This window comes from Seriola dumerili, unplaced genomic scaffold (assembly GCF_002260705.1).
Source record: "Seriola dumerili isolate Sdu_G_001 unplaced genomic scaffold, Sdu_1.0 BDQW01000088.1, whole genome shotgun sequence".
In the NCBI taxonomy this organism is placed as follows: Eukaryota; Metazoa; Chordata; class Actinopteri; order Carangiformes; family Carangidae; genus Seriola; species Seriola dumerili.
This window is the reverse complement of record NW_019174343.1, coordinates 170,207-188,881: the sequence shown is the minus strand read 5'-3', so window position 1 is coordinate 188,881 and position 18,675 is coordinate 170,207. Positions and strand designations below refer to the sequence as shown.

The following is an 18,675-nucleotide window of genomic DNA, read 5'->3' as shown; positions in this document are numbered from 1 at the left end:
GACAAAATGTGGAAAAGTTCAAGGGGTATGAATACTTTTGCAAGCCACTGTGTATATATATATATAGATATATAGATATATCTATATATCTATATATATATATAGATATATTATATACCTGTATATACAGTTGAAACCAGAAGTTTACATACACTGTATAAAAAGACACATAACCTTTTTTTCTCACTGTCTGACATTAAATCAGACTAAACTTTTCCTGATTTAGGTCCGTTAGGATTACCAAAATTATTTATATTTGCTAAATGCCAGAATAATGAGAGAGAGAATTTTTTAGACAATTTTTTATTACTTTCTTCAAAGTCAGAAGTTCATTAGTATTTGGTAGCATTGCCTTTAAACTGTATGACTTGGGTCAAACGTTTTGGGTATCCTTCCACAAGCTTCTCACAATAGTTTGCTGGAATTTTGGTCCATTCCTCCTGACAGAACTGGCGTAACTGAGTCAGGTTTGTAGACCGCCTTGCTCGCACACGCCTTTTCAGCTCTGCCCACAAATTTTCTATAGGATTGAGATGAGGGCTTTGTGATGGCCACTCCAAAACATTGACTTTGTTGTCCTTAAGCCACTTTGTAACTAATTTGGCGGTATGCTTCGGGTCATTGTCCATTTGGAAGACCCATTTGCACCCAAGCTTTAACTTCCTGGCTGATGTCTTGAGATGTTGCTTCAATATTTTTACATAATGTTCTTTCCTCATGATGCCATCTATTTTGTGAAGTGCACCACTCCCTCCTGCAGCAAAACCCCCCCACAACATGATCCTGCCAGCCCCGTACTTCACAGTTGGGATGGTGTTCTCAGGCTTGCAAGCTTCCCCCTTTTTCCTCCAAATGTAACAATGGTCATTATGTCCAAATAGTTCAATTTTAGTTTCATCAGACCACAGAACATGTCTCCAAAAATTAAGGTCTTTGTCCCTGTGTGCATTTGCAAACTGTAATCTGGCTTTTTTATGTTGCTTTTGGGGTAATGCTTTCTTCCTCGCTGAGTGGCCTTTCAGCCCATGTCGGTACAGGACTCGTTTCACTGTGGATAATGACACTCTCTTACCAGCTTCAGCCAGCATCTTCAAAAGGTCTTTTGCTTTCGTTCTGGGATTGATACGCATATTTCGCACCAAAGCACGTTCATCTCTGGGACACAGAACCCATCTCCTTCCTGAGCGATATGATGGCTGGACATTCCCATGGTGTTTATACTTGCGTATAATTGTTTGAACAGATGAACATGGCACCTTCAGGCATCTGGAAATTTTACCCAAGGATGAACCAGACTTGTGGAAGTCCACAATTCTCTTCCTGATATCTTTACTGATTTCTTTTGATTTTCCCATGATGTCACACAAGGACGCAGTGTGTTTGAGGTGTACCTTAAAATACATCCACAGGTGTGCCTGTAATTAACTTAAATTTTGTCAGTTAACCTATCAGAAGCTTCCAAAACTATGACATCATCATCTGGGCTTTCCCAAATTGTTTAAAGGCATAGTAATCTTGGTGTATCTAAACTTCTGACTTTGAAGAAAGTATAAAAAATTGTCTAAAAATTTCTCTTTCTCATTATTCTGGCATTTAGCAAATATAAATAATTTTGGGAATCCTAACTGACCTAAAACAGGAAAAGTTTAGTCTGATTTAATGTCAGACAGTGTATGTAAACTTCTGGCTTCAACTGTGTATATATATATATATATATATACTATATATATAAATTCATGCTCAATCACAGCTTGTGCATGCCTGTAAATGTCACAGACCACAAAGACTTTTTCTCAATGCCACATCTGTCAGTGACTCCTTGAGATTTATTTGTTTAAAGTGACATTGAAAATTCAAGTAACAAACATACACTGTAAAAAAAATCTGTAATTTGACAGAATTTTTACTGTATATTTAACAGACTTTTCCTGTATTTTTAAAATACATGAAAATATTAATAAAATTACAAAATTAGACTGTGATTTTACATGTCAAATGTAAAATAACATGAAAACACCGTAACTGTGAATAACCGTAAAATTTCCATTTTTATAAGGAAATTATGTTTTTTTCACATAAAAATACTGTAAAAATATATTTGCAAATTTATCGTAATTTCACAAGTATTTCTTTGTTATTTAAGAGATTAAATTGTTAAATTCAAGTTTAATACTGTAAAAAGATTATAAAATGAGATAAAATTACTGACAATTAACAGTAACAGAAGTACTTGTTTTGTAATTTTATTGAGATTTGTTTGTTAATTTACAAAAATCTTGTGTAATTACAGAATTTTTCACAACAAAAATGTTGAATAAATGTGTTTTTGTCAATGTATAACATGTATAAGCAGTGGTAAACTGTATAAAAAACTATATAAAAATATAGTTTTTATCATTGACATTTTTCAGATTTTTTCCCCATTATACTTTTAAGGTAAAGTCAATGTTTGGAAAACAGGTTGTAATAAATATATGCATTTTAAATTTGAGTACACACCCTGGACAGAAAGGCGCCTTATTCAAATATTAAAGTGTGAAACTTTGCTGTCCAATCAGAGCATTGCACTCAGCTCCGCCTCCTCAAGCTCCGGGACAGTTGTGTGTGTGAGCTATGCTACACTCTCTGCTCTCCTCCAAAAGTCCATCGGCGAACTTGCTCCTCCAGAACTTTCTGTCTTCGGCTGCCAGGGAAAGGTGGAATCAAGTTTAACAAGGTAAACATTTTTTATGAATGGAATTATTTAGATTATGTTGTTTATGTGAAATTATGTAGATTATGTGTTTTCAATTGCTACTAGCTAACGTTGCCAGTGAAGGGCAAATTGATAAGCATTTTAGCTGTGTCCAGATACTTTACCATTAGGCTAACGTTAGCTGTAAGGTAACTTACAGCTGGTTCTGTCGTTGGTTGTTAGGTTCATAGACTGTAACATTGTCAGCCGGTCTGTGGACAATCTTTTTTTCTCCAACATTTGGCGGCCACAGTTGCTGCAGAGGTTGAAATTTGACGTGGAAGTCAATGTTATGCTTGCGGCTATTACAGACTCCCGCTTTTTTCTCCTCTTTGAAGTGACATCGCCTGGCTAGTGGCTGTTGAGTGTTTTGAGAAAAACGCGGTGCCTGATTTTGCATGCCAGGACATACTGTATTTCAGGCCAAAGTGTCATATTTACCTTAGTTAAGTCATACTGTTAATTTGTTGATGATTATAATGTTATGGCTGTTTGACCAATGTTAAAAGATGTACTCCTGTTGCATTTGTGGAACATCTTCTGTTCAGTCAGTAAATGCATATGTTGTGCTGTCCAGCAGGCTGAGCCAAATATGTCCAGTGGTCCTGAAGTCCCGAAGTTGAGTGGTCCTCAGCTGAATCCTTGACATTATTACTTTTCTAGGTAAGATATACAACTCTAAAAAAAGTAAATGATGATTACATTGTGAATAAACAAATACATTTTTAAAACTTTTTCTTTTTACAGGTGTTAGGACATTGAGCTTGGCCCATTTAAAAGCTACCAAGTTCACCTCAGCCTTGTCCTGGTGTTGGTAGATCCATGAGCCTTCGCGTGGATCTGTTTCTGTATTCTGTCGGCACATTTCTGGTAAAGTAAGTATTTTGGTGCTGTGAAATACTGTATACCATTATTGTCAAAAATTCTAAAAATATTGTGATATACATTTTAATAAATATTTCTCATCACAACTTTAGTTTCAATGAAACAACTTTTGATCATATAATAATTGTTATCTCTGCTCTCTCCCTGATGCTGGTGTTAGGTGAATTGCTGCAAATCAGTCCATTTAAAAGCTACCAAGTTCACCTCAGCCTTGTCCTGGTGTTGGTAGATCCATGAGCCTTCGCATGGATCTATTTCTGTATTCTGTCGGCACATTTCTGGTGAGTAATTCCACACAAACACAAATTCATACACACTTCCAGTAAATGTTGACTTAAGTGTTGTACACAGAACTGCAAAGCACAGTATTCCCACCTTGAACAGGCTGTGTAAAAGGGGGCTTAACATTAACACTAGCTAGGGTACCCTGGCTTACTACTACAGTTCCGCCTTCCGCCTGTTCAACATCAGTAATCTTAACCATCAAGATGATCTGTAAGTATCATACTGAGCACTCATGTATTTTTATTTTTTTTTTAAAAACTTGTTTAATGTTCACAGTCTTTTTGGTATTACATCCAACTTTTGCCTTGTATGTATTTTTCGTTGATGTTTTTAGTAGTGTAAGATAGTGTTATATAACCAAAGGTCTTTGGGTTTTTACCAAAACAGGCTAAGATACTGTTAATAAAATACTTTTATAACATGAAAGTTATGTTAAATATACAAGAAATCTATATAAAATTACATGTAAAAAACAAAAATTAACAGTAGATTGTTGCAATTTTAAACCCCCTACTGAGGTTTTCAACACTTTTTGGACATTTTTTGAAAGAGAAATCACATGTTTTTATGTGTGGTATATCATTTTATTACATCAAATATGAATTAATATACAAGTTTTTTATGTAAAATTATGTAATAAAAACCAATTAATAACAGTACCTTTCTGTAATTTTAAGCCTTATTATTTGTATTATAACAATGTTAGACCTTATTTATAGGTAATTTCATTGTTTTTATACGGGTAAATGGTCTTTATTAAACATTAAAAAGCCCCAAAAATACGGAAAATCTCATGTAAAATTAAAGCTATAAACTGTATTTTAATTATGGAAAATTACTGTATTTTTATGAGACAGTTATTTTCCGTTATTTTACTGTATTTTTCTGGTGCCCCAGCTGCCAGAATATTACCGTTTTTTTAAAGGTTGTTTTTACAGTGTAGTCAGGTAGCAGCAGAAGCCAGCAATGGGTTTGATAGCTGACACAAAGTCATTGATGTCATCACACAGTCAGCTGATGCACCAGCTGATCAGATTGAAATGAGGCTTGAGCACTTTAAATTTAATCTACTACTGCATATTGGTCTCATAGCTGTTTAAATGAATATGCCAACAGCTTCAGAAATATCTTTCACATCGAGAGGCTTCTTAAAACAGCAGAGATAAGTTATTGTAGGTCAGGGGTGTCCAAACCTTTTGCAAAGAGGGCCAGATTTGGTAAGGTGAAAATGTGTTGGGGCTGACCATTCAGCCTGACATTCTTGGAACCATTAACATTAAATACAAATGAACTATTTTATGAAATTTTTATTGCAAATGGCATACTTCATTTTTTTTCATTTTCAAGTTTTTGCCAAAATCACTCTGCCTTTCATGTTTGAAGACCACATAAAATGAAGAAAAAGTCTGTCTGGAAAAAAACCTTTTGGGAAGATGAAACATATCTAGGTTCATTTGAAACATTAAATATTATTCACTATTAAATGCTCACTGTAAACTTCTAAATTCAAAACAGTGGTCCGTGCATATTCAAAACTGTGGTTTTGATCATCACAAAAAAATCAATTCACTGAGATTTTAGAATTTATTCACCTCAGAGGACCAAACACATATCTTGCCTGCACTAATGTGAAGGGTGATACTAAGATCTCGACTGCAGTATGTAGTCCAGGCCTGGCTCAAAAACAGTGGTTTTGGTGCGCAAGACGTCACTTAGTCTCGTCCTCACACGGCTCTTGTTAATGTTCATAACCGAGAATGTCTTCTCGCACAAGTATGTCGAGCCAAACAAGCTCAGCATTTTCTTAGCAAATGTTCGAATCTCTTGGAACCTGCCTTCATCCAGCTGGCGGTAGAAGTTGACAAGATGTTCGTAACTTCGTAGCTTCGTAATTCAGCTAAAAAAATACTCCAATTTCCACTTGTCCTGGAAGCGGTGGCCCTCGCTGTCAACTTTTCTTTTTTTAGTTACGGTCACCATGTCAGAAATGGGCTGGGTTGAAAGGATCACACAAGGGTCACGGTGGCGAGTGCGGCCACAGGTCTACTGCCATCTTCTGGTGAAATGTAAAATAGCTTTTTTTGTACGCGTGTATTTTATACTGTGGTCAACAGTGCTGGCGGGCCGCATATTATTGATTTTATGACAGAGGCTGCGGGCCGGTGAAAATTTGAACACAGGCCGCAATTGGCCCCTGGGCCGAACTTTGGACGTGCCTGTTGTAGGTGTAGTATCACAAGGAAGCAATTCTCATACAAGAGTGTCACATACTGTTCGAGAGATGTAGAAAACAATAGCGCTGTGTTTTAAACTTAGTCTCTGCTATCCAGGCCCCCATCTCGGCCAACTTGACTGAAAGATCGTATGGATAGACTCAAAATGAACTGTGCTCTCTGCTGATTGTGCTCAAAATAAAAATATTAATAATAAAATTATATCTGTTTTCATAGCATTTATATTTCAGGCTGTGTGGACACCTCCTCTGAGAGTGATGGGAGCTGCTTGTTCCTGTTTGTCAACAGTGCAAAACCATTTTATTTTGTGTTACTACAATAACTAGGCCAGAATCCACCTGAGGCCAGTACCACACCTGATGGTCCCTACAGCCTCCATGAGTGCAGCCACCATCATGGACATGACATGGCTGCTCAAGGGATAGTTAGGGGAAAACATTAGTGTGTCAGTTATTATGTCAAAATGAGCAACATCTGCATCATGCTAGGGGTGGGCAATATATCAAATATACCACAAATTGTCACATAATTGTTTTAAGACAGTGGCATGAAGTTCTCTTTGGTGTTTTGCTCCTCTCTCTCGTCAGTGAGGGTGGGAGGACTATAAATCATAGTATGCAAAATACCGCCTGTCCATTATCTTTAGGTTTCCCCACACGCACATATGTCTACTCATTGTGTCAGTGAGAGAGCAAGAGAGAGAGACATTGATTTGTGTATTTTAGTGCTAAAGTTATTACACAACACCACAGTAAAAACCTTATTAGCCTCCTACCACATGCATTTCAAAGACCTACCAACAGGCCTGAAAAGCAACAACAGCAGCTAAATAACAGGCTACAATAAACTCTTAAATACTATATTGAATATCCCTGAGAAACGTGCAGTAAAAGTCAACATTAAGTAACAGATCCCCTCATTATGCATCATCATCATGAGAACAGTTGCCTAACTTATTAGTAAAGATAGTAATAATAATACACAACAGCAAGACCAAACCAAGCTGCTACAATAAATAATAAAAACCACATGAGACAATAAAATTAAATAGTATTTATGCCTATTTGAAGTTCATTCTGCATCTGAACGTTACATCAAACTCTTGCAGAACAGCCTCCGCATTAATTCTAACATCATTATGGATGTGCATCAGTGCTTCACATCTGCAGTGTCAAAATTGGGCATTAAAGCAAAACCAAAAACCAAACTCCTCTTTAACTCCTGCTCTCCTCTTGAATCTAGACTAAAACAAAACATAAGACAATTTACAAACAAACTTATAGACCATATCTCCCAGCCCTACATCACATGTTGGACGGATGTTAGTCTACCACCAGCTTCGGGTAGTGCACAGTGGACAAGAGTAGGAGGAGACAGTAATGAAAGGCTGGTTATGTGAGTGTGTACCCCAATAAACAATAAATAATATAGATTTTGCCCCTTTAAGATAAATGAAAACACAACTATATGTTATAAAACCTTCTTTTTGATCTGGTCTGACATGTCAGCGTGAACATAAGTCACACTGTAGTTGATTTTGTCATCATGTTGACACCTGAACACCTGGATAGTGACTGTATTCACTAACCTGAATGACCACGTGTACTGTATGTTGAATAGTGATCTCTGAATTTCTTGTTTTGAATTCTGACTAAATTGCCCTGTCCTTAGAAGTTGAAAAGAAATTAAAATATAATTGTCTACGTGAAAATTTTAACAATGATCCTCAAGCATGGCAGCTTCAGTGATTCAGAGAAGACATTCAGCAAAGAGAGACAAAGAGGAAGAGACCTGTGCCAGTGCCATCACTGCCTTCCACCATTTTGATTAACACATTAACAAACCCACGTTGCTTGCCGCGCATGCGTTTGGGAGACTGTTGCTGGTTGATGCCATACAGAACCTAACTTGAGTCAAATTAACCACAGTAATTAACCACGGTAATCGACCACAGTTATAATGCTAGTTAAAATTGAAATGGTAATACTAACCGCCTGGCATTTCTACAGTGATAGAGCGTGAAACCGGTAACCCTTTCTTCTCTACTACTGATACAGAGTACATGTGGGATTAACAGTATTTGACTTAAAATGTACAGTCTAGTGTAACCATCCCCCCACCCATGTCAATAATCTCTCCAACAAGTACTGCAATGAAAAAATATTTTATTATTTTTCATTTAACAAGGCTTCAAAACCCTGTACAGTGACCTTATACAATATGACACTGCCCAGAACACGAGGCAGCTCTTAACTGTTGACATGGATATATGAGTCTGTGCCATGATACCTCTGGACGTCATCTCAGGTCATCAGGTATAACAAGTGACATATTCTGAACAATGTCAACAACATGAAAATGCTCTACAAATGTAGTCTCCATCTCTCAGTCAGCATCCTGTTGCTTGTGATCTCATTCTGTAAATAGAAGAATTCTACAGAATGAAAGCATGAAAGTGACCAAGACAGTGACATGATGTTGGACTGGGAAACAAATTCAGTCTGTGTGATGTGGGGGTGCATGAAGGAATGTCTACTAGTGGCTGCATGACACCCTGGATCTTTCTGCTGCAACATGTATGTGGCATGCTCTCATATGCACCCCAAATGACAGGCACACAGAGATGGATGGTACAAAGACTGAAAGGGCCAGTGAAAACTTGTTGGATTTCTTGATGGTCCACTTTAAGATTGACATGAATTTCACTCAAAAACTCCATGTTGTCAACAACAGATAACACAACATTGTAGACCATACCTCTGCCCTGGCACTGTGCTAAAATATATATATTTTAATATATGATTCATCTCATCTAGATCAATGTTGTTTCTTGTGAGCTCTGTTCACCTGAATCTCACTGATGTGGTGTTGGCATATTAATATCATTGCTTGTGCCCATGTCAATAGTACTGTGCAGGGTCTGTTGATCCCCTGCAGGGACTAAGCATCAGGGAGTCTGCGGTGGCTAGTTTGGAAACCTAGATGTAATGATTAGAAAGCTCAGCAGTGACATCTGCTGGTTAAAACGTAGCTGGTGTCCTCACTAATGTTGTAGCTTGACCAGAACAGCCACAGTCTGAATGACCATCATAACAGGACAAGTCCTGGTGGTAGGCCATGTGTAAACAGATCCATACAGGTTTTACCTACTCTTTACCAGCCCTCTGTGAGCCTGCCATTGACAGCATGTGTATTCAGGGATTGGCTCAGTTCACAGACCTGAGCACACCATGTAGACTTCAAGGAGTTCAAAGGCTGCCAGTCACTGCTGGTTCCAGAAGTAAGAAGGTCCCTCCTGGTTTTCCAGGTGTTCTTCTCAGCTCCTGCATGACTGTGGTAAAATGACACATCAGGTTACATCGTAATATTTCTTTCCTTTGAAAACTTTATTTCCAGATCATTTAACCTACTGCCCCTGACCCTCTCAGGGTTCCTGGGCCCACAGGACCACCTTAGCAGATGATTTATAACCTGCCACAAACAACAGCCAGACTTACACCCTATCAGAGGTGGGTAGTAACGCGCTACATTTACTCTGTTACATTTACTTTAGTAACTTTTGGGATAAATTGTACTTCTAAGAGTAGTTTTAATGCAACATACTTTTTACTTTTACTTGAGTATATTTGTGAAGAAGAAGCGCTACTTTTACTCCGTTCCATTTATCTACATTACGCTCGCTACTCGCTACATATTTTTATCAATCTGTTAATGCACGCTTTGTTTGTTTTGGTTTGTCAGAGACCTCCAAAGTAGGATCCATCGCATGACTGCGTTTCACCAATCAGACGCAGTCACTGGTGACGTTTGACTCCGTTTCACCAATCAAACAGAGCCAGGCGGTCACATGACTAACTGCACACAAACTTTCAGCGGCAAACACCGGCAGCAAAGAAGCAGAACACAATGGCAGAGACAACAACGAGTGCTTCGCGACAACCAGAAGAGGAAGAACACCCCTGGCCTCACATAAAATTGATGTTCACGCTTCAGACAACCAAAAAAAACAGTTATGTAATGTGTTGTCATATGTGTCTCCCCAAACAAGTGGACATTTCAGCTTACATAAACTCAATGTCAAATTTGACGGTAAGTAACGTTAGTAGATATTTTGGCTGTCACCATAGGCTGATGTTAGCCGCCCTGCTATGAAACACTGTCAAATGTACATAGTGTGGGGAAATTTATTAACGCACTGCAGCCTCATAGACAGACAGATAAATACACACACACACACACGCACACACACTCACACATGCACACACATGCACGCATGCATACAAACACCAATCAGAAGTGCACAGTGTGTTCCCAGGTGCGGCCCACACCTATCAGAGTTTATGGTTTGCGTAAAGGCTAACTTGTTCTTTTCCTTTGTAATCTCTGCCTACTGAGCCTATTGTGCTGTTATTAAGTTATTGTGGCTCAATTTGCCTTAATTTATTTTATTTTAATGTATTATTATTTAATTTATTATTGTTTTAGTTGCTTAAGAGATATTCTTGGCTCTGAATTTGTTCATTGCTATTTTTATGTTTTTGTGCATTATTTGTTGCCATCATCATTAAACAAACAGGTTACTCATCAGTTACTCAGTACTTGAGTAGTTTTTTCACAACATACTTTTTATTTTTACTCAAGTAAATATTTGGGTGACTACTCTTTACTTTTACTTGAGTAATAAAATTCAAAAGTAGCAGTATTCTTACTTGAGTACAATTTCTGGCTACTCTACCCACCTCTGCACCCTATTTTGTACTATATGGACATGACCTGTTTTTTAATGGAATGAATTACCACTTCAAGTTAAACAAAGTGGCACATTGTGAATATATATATATATATACATATACAGTGCCTATAGAAAATCATCATACCTATTTGAAATAGTTACTTTATTTGTTGTACAAGTTGAAATCAAAACTCATTTAAAAAAAGATTTCTTTACTAATTTTCCTACACAGCATCAAATGACCGACAAAAAAAGCGACAGCTCTGAAAAATATTAAGAAATGCAAAACTAGAATATCAGGGTTAGAAAAGGGAATTTGTCTAATTAATTTTAATTACATTGTCCAGAATTTTTAAGATGTTATTTTCACTTTCACACACCTGATTATGAGGGTTATAATGTGTACATACAGCTCAAAAAGTTCATTTCCAGGGTGTAATCTGGCAAAAGGTAAAGATTTTCACAAGGTACGATGACTTCCTATAGGCACTGTATATACATATACCACATAATCAAGTAGCAACTGCACTATTGCTTTTTGTGATGCTTGTTTTAACCTTAATGTCTGATCCATGTCTCCCGACCGGTGAGTCTACTGATGTAGCATGCCATGAGACACCCCCCCCCCACCCCCCACTGGAACACTGACTAGGTCATGAGCAGAGCTGATACAGTCAGCTATAAAGCTATATTGATTTATTGAGGTTTTACATGTCTTTGACTACATAGGGGCAAGGGCAGTATTGCCCTTAGTTTTTGTTATTTCAACATTATCAATTCTTTTTCCCTCACTATTATCATATTCAATATTGGGATGAATTGTTTTCACTCATTGTAGACTATATGCTATCTATTTCAAAACATTTCACTCTGTATAGGGCCAGTTCTGTTTACCTAGGATTACAATAATGTAATTGTTTAAAAGTGAAATAGAGGAGTCTATGGTAGTTTGAATACTCTTGTGCTTTATTATCCATTCTTTTCTTTTATCTTTATACCCCATGGTTCTCCAAGCTCTTAAGGTTATTGTACATAGTGTATTTTTTCAATAGTGACTGTACTGATTCACATGAATGTTTTTGTGTTTGTTTTTGTTGTTGTTGTTTTTGGGGGGGTTATTTTTGTGTGTGCCTGTGTTTAAAGTTCACTACTCAAGTGGCACAGTGGGTTGAGCAGGTGCCCCATATGTAGAGGCTACAGTCCTTGCCGCAGTTGGCCCCGTTTCGAATCCTGCATCAGACGGCCCTTTACTGCATGTCATTCCCCCTCTCTCTCCCTCCCCATTTCCCATCTCTCTCTACTGTACTATCTAATAAAGGCATAAAAAGCCCAAAAATATACTTTAAAGTTCACTACTCTGCAAGGTTTTCCCTGTTAGATTTAGCTATACTCAGCACATTCAGCACCACTCTTTGGAGGTTTGCTCCTATTGAGTCTGCACGGCTGTTCCTGTCGTTTGGAGATGGGAACACTTGATATACGGGAGGGAGGTGGGTTTGGGCGGACTGTTGGTGTTGAGTTGTGTCTCTGTATTTCTTTTTTTTTTTAATATTTTAATTTTATTTATTTTTATTTTTTTTTGTTTACTTACTCCCCCTTTCCTTACCCTGTTTTGGTAAGAAATCATTTTGGTTAATAAAAGGGTCCAATTTACTCCCTCTAGGATCATAGCTGATAAAAATGGCAGATATTTGATTACTGCAGACAGTTTGTGGGGAATTTTTGGTGAAGTAACCTACCTTTCTTAAACACCCACCTCTTGACATTGGGTGGCAATCTGAACTTTGTTATTGACCCCATCTTGGACCGTTCGAACCCCTGAACTCAGGCCTAATCCTTCTTGTCCAAATCAATCTTGGAATTTATGCTCAAAAATGGCTTTGTTGATCCCTGGAGATTTTATAATCCACAAACTAAGGAATTTTCTTTTTATTCACACATTCACCTGTCATATTCCCGTATTGATTATTTTTTTATTGATAGTTTGCTTATCTCCAAAGTGACTTCCTCTGAATACCATCCTATTGTCATTTCAGACCACGCTCCTGTAAGTGTAAACATTAAATTTCTGGACCGACCCCGCTTTTCATCTGCCTGGAGGTTTAATTCTCTTTTGCTGTCCGACAAGGCAATGACTTTATCTCATCCTCAACTGATGACTTCATTGCTATCAATAAAAATGATTCTGTCTATTCATTTCTATTAAGGGAATCACTTAAAGCATATCTATGTGGGCCAATTATTTCCTATTCAGCATATTCTAGTAAGATCTGTAAGGCTAAATTGTACAAGCTAACAACTAAAATCCACGATACAGACCAAAAAATTGCAAGCGGTTAAACCCCAGCCTTGCAAAAGCCACAGCTAGATTTGCAGGCAGAATATGATCTTATTACAACAATAGTCAATTATATCCTCTATTAAAGCCATGCAAAGTAATAAAGCGGTTGGTCCCGACGGATTTCCAGTTGAGTTCTTTACAAAAATTCATTAATAAACTAGCTCTCCTTATTATTTTGGTGTATAACAAATCCCTGGAACGTGGCTCATTGCCCCCTACCTTAACTCAGACATCCATTACCCTCCTCCTAAAGAGAGGGAAGGACCCTACGTCATGTGCTTCTTATAGACCTCTCTCTTTTTCAAATGTGGATATCAAAATTTTGGCTAAAGCCTTAGCAACTTGTATTGAGGGGATTCTCCCAGGTATCATATCAGAGGAACAGAACGACGTCATTAAAGGGCGTCAACTATTTTTTAACATTCAAACGCTCTTGAATGTAATTTTCTATAAACATTCTTCTCTAACTACTGAAGTTGTTATTGCGCTTGATGCAGAAAAGGCATTTGATCGAGTTGAATGGAACAAGCTTTTTGCAGTACTGCACAAGTTTGGATCTGGGAACAGATTTATATCATGGATTCAACTTCTATACACCTCCCCCCAGGCAAGCGTTTACACCAATGACACTTGATCTATTGGTCAGCACATATTCATAAATTGAGTTATTGGTCTCAATCGCTTGTTGTGGTGTAGGCTGGAGGGTCAATCGTGTTCCTCATCTTTCCTGTGCGCCCTTCTCACCACCAACCCTATCAACTTTACAAGCAACCCTGTGGTGCTGTCTACCCCTAGGATTTGGTATCAGTTTAGGCGCTATTTTAAGTTTATGTCAACCTCCACAATGATGCTATTAGTGAAGAATCATTTTTCTTCCCCCATCATCCTTTGATGCCACCTACATGTTGTGGCAGAACTGAGGCATTAAGTTGTTTAGAGACCTCTACAAAGATGGAACTTTTGCTAGTTTTTCAGATCTATCCTCAGACTTTAATTTGCCTGTACCACGTTTGCTTTGTTACATTCAAGTTAGACAATGTACCGCCTCTCATTTTCCATGCTTCCCTTCCATCCCCGCTAACCAGCCGTGGGAGGACCTTTTGACTCTAAAACCACATTGGAAATCACTTATATCCAAGATATACGAAGAACTCTTGGTTTTCAATGTTCATTCTCATGCTAAAACTATTATTGCTTGGGAGCAAGAGCTGGGGGTAGTTTTCACAGATCAGAGGTGGGATGAGGCTATAAATAGAATACATTCAGGTACACCTTGTGCAAGGCTACAAATTATACAATTTAAAGTATTACACAGAGTTCACCTGTCAAAATGTTTCGTTTTCGTTTCGTTTCGTTGTCTCCCGCTTATCCGGATCCGGGTCGCGGGGGCAGCAGCCTCAGCAGAGAGGTCCAGACGGCCCTCTCCCCAGCCACTTCCACCAGCTCCTCCGGGAGAATCCCGAGGCGTTCCAAGGCCAGCCGAGAGATATAATCCCTCCAGCGTGTCCTTGGTTGACCTCGAGGTCTCCTCCCGGTGGGACATGCCCGAAACACCTCCCCAGGGAGGCGTCCAGGAGGCATCCTCACCAGATGCCCGAACCACCTCAACTGGCTTCTCTCGACATGGAGGAGCAGCGACTCTACTCCGAGACCCTCCCGGATGACCGAGCTCCTCACCCTATCTCTAAGGCTGAGCCCGGCCACCCTGCGGAGGAAACTCATTTCGGCCGCTTGTACTCGCGATCTCATTCTTTCGGTCATTACCCAAAGCTCATGACCATAGGTGAGGATCGGAACGTAGATCGACCGGAAAATTGAGAGCTTCGCCTTCTGGCTTAGCTCCCTCTTCCCCACAACGGACCGATTCAGCGTCCGCATCACTGCTGACGCCGCCCCAATCCGCCTGTCGATCTCCCGCTCCATCTTACCCCCACTCGTGAATAAGATCCCGAGATACCTAAACTCCTCCACCTGAGGCAGAGCCTCCCCCCCGACCTGAAGCGGGCAATCCTGAGAACCATGGCCTCAGACTTGGAGGTGCTGATTTTCATCGCGGAACCGCGAACCGCCCAAGCAAGAGCTGAAGGTCGGCATTCGATGAAGCTAGGAGGACCACATCATCCGCAAAAAGCAGAGACGAGATCCTTCCGCCACCGAAGCCAAAACCCGTCCACCACCCCGCTGCGCCTAGAAATTCTGTCCATAAAAATTATGAACAGAACCGGTGACAAAGGGCAGCCCTGGCGGAGTCCAACTCTCACTGGGAACAGGTCCGACTTACTGCCGGCTACGCGAACCAGGCTCACACTCCTTTGGTACAGGGATTTAATGGCCACTAACAAGGGGCCATCCACCCCATACTCCCGGAGTGCCCCCCACAGGGTGCCCCTGGGAACACGGTCGTAAGCCTTCTCCAAATCCACAAAACACATGTGGACTGGATTGGCAAACTCCCATGCTCCCTCCAGCACCTAGCAAGGGTAAAGAGCTGGTCCACAGTTCCACGCCCAGGACGAAAACCACATTGCTCCTCCTCAATCTGAGGTTCAACTATCGATCGGACCCTCTTTTCCAGTACCCTGGCATAGACCTTACCAGGGAGGCTGAGGAGTGTAATTCCACGGTAGTTGGAACACACCCTCTGGTCACCCTTCTTAAAGATGGGGACCACCACCCCGGTTTGCCACTCCAAAGGCACTGCCCCGATGTCCACGCAATGTTGCAGAGGCGTGTCAACCAAGACAGCCCTACAACATCCAGAGCCTTAAGATACCCAGGGCGGATCTCATCAACCCCCGGGGCTCTGCCACCGTGCAGTTGTTCACTACATCGGCGACTTCTGCCCCGGAATTAGATCATCCATCCCCAGGTCTCTTGTCTCTGTTTCCTCTACGGAAAACGTGTTGGTGGGATTGAGGAGCTCCTCAAAGTATTCCTTCCACCGTCCTACTATATCCTCAGTTGACGTCAGCAGCTCCCCGCCCCCACTGTACAGTGTGAGCAAGTTGCTGCCTTCCCCCCCTGAGGCGCGGACGGTTTGCCAGAACCTTTTTTGGAGCCGATCGATAGTCTTCCTCCATTGTCTCACCGAATTCCTCCCACGTCTGAGTTTTTGCCTCCAGCAACTGCCGCGGCTGCACTCCGCTTGGCCCGCCGGTACCAGTCAGCTGATTCCTGAGACCCACAGGCCAACCACAGCCTGTAGGCCTCCTTCTTCAGCCTGACAGCTTCCCCCACCGCCGGTGTCCACCAGCGGGTACGGGGGTTACCGCCATGACTGGCCCCAGCTACCTTGCGGCCGCAGCTTGCAACAGCCGCCTCAACAATAGCAGAGCGGAACAAGGCCCATTCGGACTCAATGTCCCCCACTGCCCTCGGGACGCGGTCGAAACTCTGCCGGAGGTGTGCGTTGAAAATCATCTTGACGGGTTCTTCCGCCAGGTTTTCCCAACAGACCCTCACAACCTGTTTGGGCCTGCCAGGTCTGCGCGGCGTCTTCCATCCATCTGATCCAACTCATCACCAGGTGGTGGTCGGTTGACAACTCTGCTCCTCTCTTTACCCGAGTGTCCAAAACATGCGGCTGCAGGTCTGATGATACGACTACAAAGTCAATCATAGACCTGCGACCTAGGGTGTCCTGGTGCCAAGTGCACCTGTGGACATCCTTATGCTTGAACATGGTGTTAGTTATGGCCAAGCTGTGACTAGCACAGAAGTCCAATAACTGAACGCCGCTCGGGTTCAGATCAGGCAGGCCGTTCCTCCCCACCACACCCTTCCAGGTCACGCTGTCATTGCCCACGTGAGCGTTGAAGTCTCCCAGTAGGACAATGGAGTCCCCTTTCGGGGCACTTTCCAGCACCCGTCCCAAGGACTCCAAAAAGGGTGGGTAGTCGCATAAGCGCTGACAACAGTCAGAACCCGATCCCCGACGCAGGGACGCAACCCTTTCGTCCACCGGGGTAAACTCCAACGTACAGGCAGAGAGCCTGGGGGACACCAAAAAGCCCACCCGCCTCTCACCCGGAGCAACTCCAGCAAAGAGGAGAGACCAGCCCCTCTCAAGGACTTGGGTTCCGGAGCCGACGCTATGTGTCGAGGTGAGGCCGACTATATCTAGCTGGTATCGCTCGACCTCTTCCACAAGCTCCCGCTCCTTCCCCGCCAGAGAGGTGACGTTCCATGTTCCAAAAACCAGTTTCCGTAACCGAGGATCGGACCGCCAAGGCCCCTGCCTTGGTCTGCTGCCCAATCCACAATGCACCGGATCCCTCTGACTCTTCCTGCAGGTGGTGAGCCCACTGGGAGACGAACCCATGTAGCCGGTTCGGGCTGGGCCCGGCCGGGCCCCATGGGCAAAGGCCCGGCCACCAGGCGCTCGTCCACGGGCCCCAACCCCAAGCCTGGCTCCAGGGCGGGGCCCCGGTGTCCCTCCGGGCCGGGTACTGGGGTTCTTGTTAGTACTCGTCATAAGGATCTTCTGAACCGTTCTTCGTCTGGCCCTTCACCTAGGACCAATCTGCCTTGGGAGACCCTACCAGGGGCAAAATGCCACCGACAACATAGCTCCTAGGGTCATTAGGGCTCTCAAACTCCTCCACCACGGTAAGGTGACAGTTCAAGGAGGAGCTGTCAAAATGTTGTTTATCTGAAATCTATCAAAATGTTGTTGTTCTGAAGGCTGCATGACAGAGCAGGTGACTTTGCCAGATCCAACCACTAGGGGCGCTGTCGCGCTCAATAGGGCAGAGTGCCACCGCTTGTGAGAGGTAGAAAAAGAGACTGACGATGGTGAGCTGTGTGTATGGCTGGTAGAAGAAAGTTGTGTTGCTACTTTGTAACAGTTGATCTGCCCTTTGTGGTTCAGTGTGCGTCCAGAGAAGCGTAAGTAACATTGTTTATTCGCTGGACGTATTTTGCATTGTTGTTATATTTATCTGTATATATCTGTTAACTGAGGTTATATTTGGGGCTTTAGTGTATCTCTAGCGGTATTAGCTTTCATTGCTAATGTAAATGCTACTGAGCGTTCCTTTGTCAGTCAGTGAAATGTGTGATGTTTGTAATTATATATATATATATATGATTCCTTCTCTATAGGATGTTTCATATTTCCATGCTAAGGATAATTACATTATATTATTACTTTGGATTGTGTGCTATAGTCAAGCTTATTGTGAGTTGTTTATTGATGGCTTTATTGTTTGGTTTATTTCAGAACCACACACACCAACACACACATCAACCACCCACCTTCAACACATCTGTATGCTGTCTACACCATTAAAGCACCATAAAGAGGATTGACTGTCTCCTGCTTCATTCTTCACCTAAGTCTTGGGGGAACTTTATAGACTGCGTTCTAACAGACACACACTCTGCGATTACAAACTAGAGAAGCCAGTCTACTAACCTAAGCCTCCATCACAGTTGTAGACCAGGGGTGTCCAAACTTTTTGCA

The 18,675-nt window shown here is 41.4% G+C and overlaps 1 long non-coding RNA gene across 1 annotated transcript in view; it reads right to left on the bottom strand.

The window, feature by feature from the left end:
* Window positions 1-9,447: 9,447 nt before the first annotated feature.
* LOC111221966 overlaps window positions 9,448-18,675 on the bottom strand; it is a 46,374-nt gene continuing 37,146 nt past the window's right edge. Inside the window, exon 3 of the long non-coding RNA XR_002665106.1 lies at window positions 9,448-9,469. This is a non-coding gene — a long non-coding RNA (uncharacterized LOC111221966). The remainder of the gene's footprint in view (window positions 9,470-18,675) is intronic.